General features: G+C 44.9%; 1 pseudogene; it reads right to left on the reverse strand.

Annotated features, from left to right (window-relative positions):
• Positions 1-3,678: 3,678 nt before the first annotated feature.
• LOC126068322 (cellular tumor antigen p53-like) lies at positions 3,679-4,807 on the reverse strand (annotated as a pseudogene).
• Positions 4,808-5,335: the final 528 nt, after the last annotated feature.

Consider the following 5,335-nt stretch of genomic DNA (forward strand, 5'->3'; position numbering starts at 1 on the left):
AATTTTATGTGCTGAGTGGATTATATATTGTTCTTTTCTCGTATTTGCTCTTGTTAGTTTTGTTTTTGCTAAGTCTCTTTTTTTCTTGTATTTATTTTGATGAGCAGGATAGTTTCTCTGCTTTGTGGTTACCTTGTTATTTACTCCTATTTTTCTAAATTTAAAGCTTTTATTTTTTTGTATCACCTTATCTTCCTCTCCCAATTGAAGATCTGTTATTACGTTTCTTAGTCCCTCTTTATTATTTAAATGTTGTCTTCTTCTGTATAATAACATGACTGTTACCCTGTTTTGAGCCCTTTTTTTTTTTTAATCTCTGTTTTTTTTAATTTCCCTGTCTGGGTTGACTTCTGGTTGCTCTGCCCAGTGTTCCAGTCTTGGGTTGATACCTGATATTATTGTTTTTCTAACCAAAGAACTCCCTTTGGTATTTCTTGTAGTTTTGGTTTGGTTTTTACGAATTCCCTAAACTTCTGTTTATCTGGAAATGTCCTAATTTCACCTTCATATTTGAGAGACAGTTTTGCAGGATATAGGATTCTTGGCTGGGGATTTTTTTCCTTCCGTTTTTTAAATAAGTCATCTCATCACCTTCTTGCCTGCATGGTTTCTGCCTAGTAAAAAAAATAAAAGTCTGAGCTTATTCTTATTGGCACTCCTTTGTAGGTGACTTTTTGTTTATTCCTCACTGCTCTAAAAATTTTGTCTTTATCTTTGGTTTTGGCAAGTTTGATTATAATATGTCTTGGTGACTTTCTTTTAACATCTACTTTATGTGGAGTTAGATGAGCATCATGGTTAGGTATACTCATCTTTCACAATATCAGGGAAATTTTCTGCCAACAAATCTTAAAATTTCCTCTGTATTTTCCGTTATCCTTCCCTGTTCTGGTACTCCAATCACTCGTAGGTTTTTTTCTCTTGATAGAGTCCCACATGATTCTTAAGGTTTCTACATTTGTTTTAATTCTTTTATCTGATTTTTCTTCAAGTATATTAGTGCCAAGTGATTTATCTTCAAGTTCAGAAATCTGGCTTGTACTTGTTCAATTCTGCTCCTCTGACTTTCTATTGAGTTGTCTCCTTCTGTAATTTTATTGTTAATCTTCTGAATTTCTGATTGCTGTCTATGAAGTTTTCCAGCTTTTTAAATTTTTCATTATGTTCCTGAATAATCTTTTTAATTTCTTCAATTGCTTTATTTGTGTGTTCCTTGGCTTGTTCTGCATATTGCCTCATTTCCTTCCGGATGTCTTGAATGGTTCTGTATATTAATCTTTTGGATTCTGCCTCTGGTAATTCCAGCAATGCACTTTCATCTAGGAGATTCCTAGATTCTTTGTTTCGAGAGCTTGCTGAGGTGATCATAGTCTGTTTCTTTATGTGATTTGATATTGACTGTTGTCTCTCAGCCATCAGTAAGTTATTGTATTAATTTATACTTGCTTACTGTGTCGTAGCTTCTTGTTTTGTTTTGTTTTGATATGCTCAAATGGGTTGCTTGAGTGAGTTGGCTGGATTATTTTCAGCTTTGGAGCTCTGATGTCCTTTCCCAGATGGCTAGAGCCGTTATCAGGTATATCAGTCTAGGAGTCCCCTGACTTTTCTTGTATGAATTCAGCTAAGGTGTCTTAGCTGATCATCAAGTGTGTGGTACGGCTCTGTCCTACAGTCTTAGAGGGCCAGGGTGACTGGTGTATGTACCAGTATCTGATTGCAGCAGGGGATCACGGTCTGAACAGGGTAGGGGGCTGAGAACCGACCCACGAGTGTCTCTGAGGAAAGCACGTCCCCGTTCCCTAGTGCGTGCAGGTGGGTGGGTTCTTCAGACGGACCATGGGCACCCAGTGTTTTTAGTTGTAAGGACTGGGAGGCACCAGTTATCCTTGGACAACTGTCACAGATGGCTGGGTGACCTGAGTGTGGTTACCAGTCTTTAGGCCCCAGATATGGGTAGGTGAGGGCCCTGTTTAATAGGCAAAGCAATGTCAAACAACAAACACCCACCTCTCCAGCGCACAGCTGAAACGGTTGGAGTCTGGCAACAAGGGCCTATTCTCCTGAAATAGGCCTACACAGGTCCATGCAGAAGGGAAAGGTGCTCAGAGTTCCACAGAGCATTTATTCCTGGCCAGGAACCACTTATGTCCTGAGCTCTGCCCATTAGTAGAGCTGGCAAATTATCTTTTCCCCCAGTTACAAATTTTTTCCTTCTCCAAGGTTGGGAAGATGGCTATAGGTGCTCAACAGTGCCAATCTAAGGCCCAGGGAATTCAGCCGCTGAAGCTAGCTGGCGGGGGTGGGGTGCGGGGGGCCTTGGTACAATATATGCAAGTACTTAGCTTTCGCCAAGAACTCCGTTCTTCTCTGGTTCTGGAGGTGTGAGTAGGCTGTGTGGCTGGCTGCTTCTCCCTGAGGAAACTGTGTCTGAACGCTAGTGCAAGCCCGCTGCCGCCACTCTGGGAATGGTACCTGAGGGCTCCCCACGATTCAGGTCTGGTAACTCCTCTCCACTTCTGAACCATCTCTTCCTCCGCCTGCCCCTCAGTTCATTTTCTAACGTTGTGTTTGATGCTCAGGTCTCCTAGCTTGTCATAAATATACTTGTTTCTCTTGTTTTTTCGGGTCTTTGTTTTAAAGAGGGCTCTCCGGAAGTGTCTGTATATTCTGCCATCTTGGCTCCGCCTCCTGTTACACACATTTTTGGGGGACATAATTCAATCCATGACATAGTGTGAGAAGAAATTTAAAGTCTCATTAATATTTTTTTATTAGCAAAGTTTTATTGTAAAATAAGAAACAGATATAAAAATGGGATATAAAAAGGGGAGGGGAGAAGGGATGTAGGCAAAGAATGCAAATGTGCTTTCCAAAGTGCAAAATAAATGAGGCTCTGAGTGTCTGGTTGCAGTTAGACGTGGTGGTAGGTACGGATTCCATGTAAAAGCTGGAATCCTTCAGGGAGTGGGATGGGGTGAGGTTTCCTTTTAGGTGCTGAGGTTTACCTAGAGGCTAGACAGGACGTGGCTAGGCCAGCAGAAAAGGAACTAGGAAATTCCTTCCCCTTAACCAGCTGCCCAGTCAATCCATCAACCGACAGGGACAGGGGACCAGCACTCCCCAGAGGCCAAGTCCCAGATGCCATGTAATCTAAGAAGGTTTTAAGGCCAGGCAGCCTGGTGACTTCCAGCCCTACAGGATCTTTGAGTCATACATATATCATTTCATTAACCTCACAGCAAACCCCACGAGGTAGGTGGTAGGTATCAGCATTTTATAGACATACACGTTGCTGTCAGGAGAAATGAAACACCTTGAGATAGTTCCCCTGGCTAGTCTGTTACTGGTCTAGGCTTCCAACCCAGGTATGGTAAGTTCTATGACTGCTCTTAAAATCTAATTCTTACGTGCAGGAACGCCATCCTATCTCTTCCAAGTATTCCTTATAGTAAAAACCTTACAATCTAAGCTGGATTGTCCCAGCTCCCTCATGCCCCCCCAGAACACCAGTGTAGGCCAGCTTCTTTAGTGGAGGCCCATGCCAAGGTAAGTGAAGAGTTCTTGAGTGTTTTCGAGACACACCTGTATCAAGTAGGGGTTCAAGCATGTGAATTTCAAAATGGTAGGAAAGGAGGGCAGGGGCAGGGTGTGTAAATGGGGGACAGGAAGTGAAGGACGTCAGTCTGAGTCAGGCCCCTCTCTCTTGAACATTAGTTTTTTACAGTGGGTGGTAGATTCCCTTTTCTTAGAGTTTGGAAGGCTGCACTGAGCCCTGCTCCCCTCTGGCTGCTTCCCAGCCTGGGCATCCTTCAGCTCCAATGCCTCATTCAACTCTAGGAACATCTTGAAGCATTCATGCCCACGGATCTTAAGGGTGAAATATTTTTCATCCACTGGCTTCTTCTTTGGCTCGGTAGAGGAGCTGGTGCTGGTGTGCAGTGCTTACTTAGTGATCCTCTCAGAGGGTGGCTCCCACTTGTTGTGGAAATTTTCTTCCTCTGTACGTCTGTCTCTCCCAGAACAGTACAAATATGCACCTCGAAACTGTTGTGTCCTAGCAGATTACCATCGGAGTCTTCCAGTGTGATGATGGTGAGGATGGGTTTCCCGCCCCCACGCAGGAGCTGCTACACATGAAGTTGAAGTGGATGGTGGTAGTCAGAACCGACCTGAGGTAGCTCATAGGGTACCCCACACTATGTCGAAGAGTGATGGTGTCCTACAAATATCAGCACGCAGGATTCCTCCCACCTGGATAAGATGCTGAGGAGCGGCCAGGCCATCGCTATAGTCGGAGCAGCACTCAAGGTGGGGGCAGTGCTGCACGACCTCTGTCATATGCTGACGTCTGGTAGATGGCCATGGTGTGAACACAGGTGCTGGGGTGGGGTGGTGAGCTGAGCTACGGCTGCACTGGACAGGTCTTTGCCAGCTGGCAAAACAGCTTGTTAAGGCCAGGGGAGTACATGCAGGTGACAGACTTGGATGTCCCAGAATGCAGGAAGCCAAGACGGAAACCACAGTTGCTGCAGTAGGTCTTCTGGGAAGGGACAGAGGATGAGAGTGTCCAGGAGGTGGCTGGTGTAAGTGTGGCTGGTGCAGGGGCTGCTGATATTCCTTGAGCCCCAGCTTGGCTTTCTAGGCAGTCTGCAGCATCTCCTGGGAGCAGCAGATCGTCTACTGCCTCCGCTGCTGGGGACAGTGAGAGGGACAGAACCAGCTTCTCAGGAAGGAGTTTCCCCAAGTATGAAAAAGTCTCTTGACTCAGAGGGAGCTCAGTACTGAGATCTGACTTGGGCTCCTCCATTGCAGCTCCAGGGAAGTTAGTCTGTCCATGGAACCTCAGGGAAGTGTATAACAGTCCTGGGAAGGACACTCCACGCCCAGAAAGCAGGTGCCCTCAGAGCCCAGCAGCTAGCTGTGCCCCACGTGGTGGCTTTGCGCTTTTGACACATTAACATTACTTCCCAGATAGTTATGCATTATCTTAGAATCACAAAGTCATAGCTAGAAAGAATCCCAGAGATGGTTTAATTCAAACTTTTCATTTTATAGACAGGAAGTTTCAATTCAGAAACTAGGTGACCTGACTAAGCTAACAGAGCTAGTTAGTGGCAGAAAACAAGGGGTCTGAGACTGAAGCTTGGATCTCATCTGGGTCTTCCATTTCTCAGTGCTGCCTCCCTTCACCTGCCATCAGGACATAGAGGCTGGGGCCAAAGAGATCTCTTGGGAATTCCTTAATATAGGATTTTGAAGGCATGGCATGAATAGTGTTGAGTTTTGGGAGAAAGTCAAGGTTAGGCTTCTCTTTGCAGCTCATTCTTTTCTTCCC

This window comes from Elephas maximus, chromosome 27 (assembly GCF_024166365.1).
Source record: "Elephas maximus indicus isolate mEleMax1 chromosome 27, mEleMax1 primary haplotype, whole genome shotgun sequence".
Lineage (NCBI taxonomy): Eukaryota > Metazoa > Chordata > Mammalia > Proboscidea > Elephantidae > Elephas > Elephas maximus.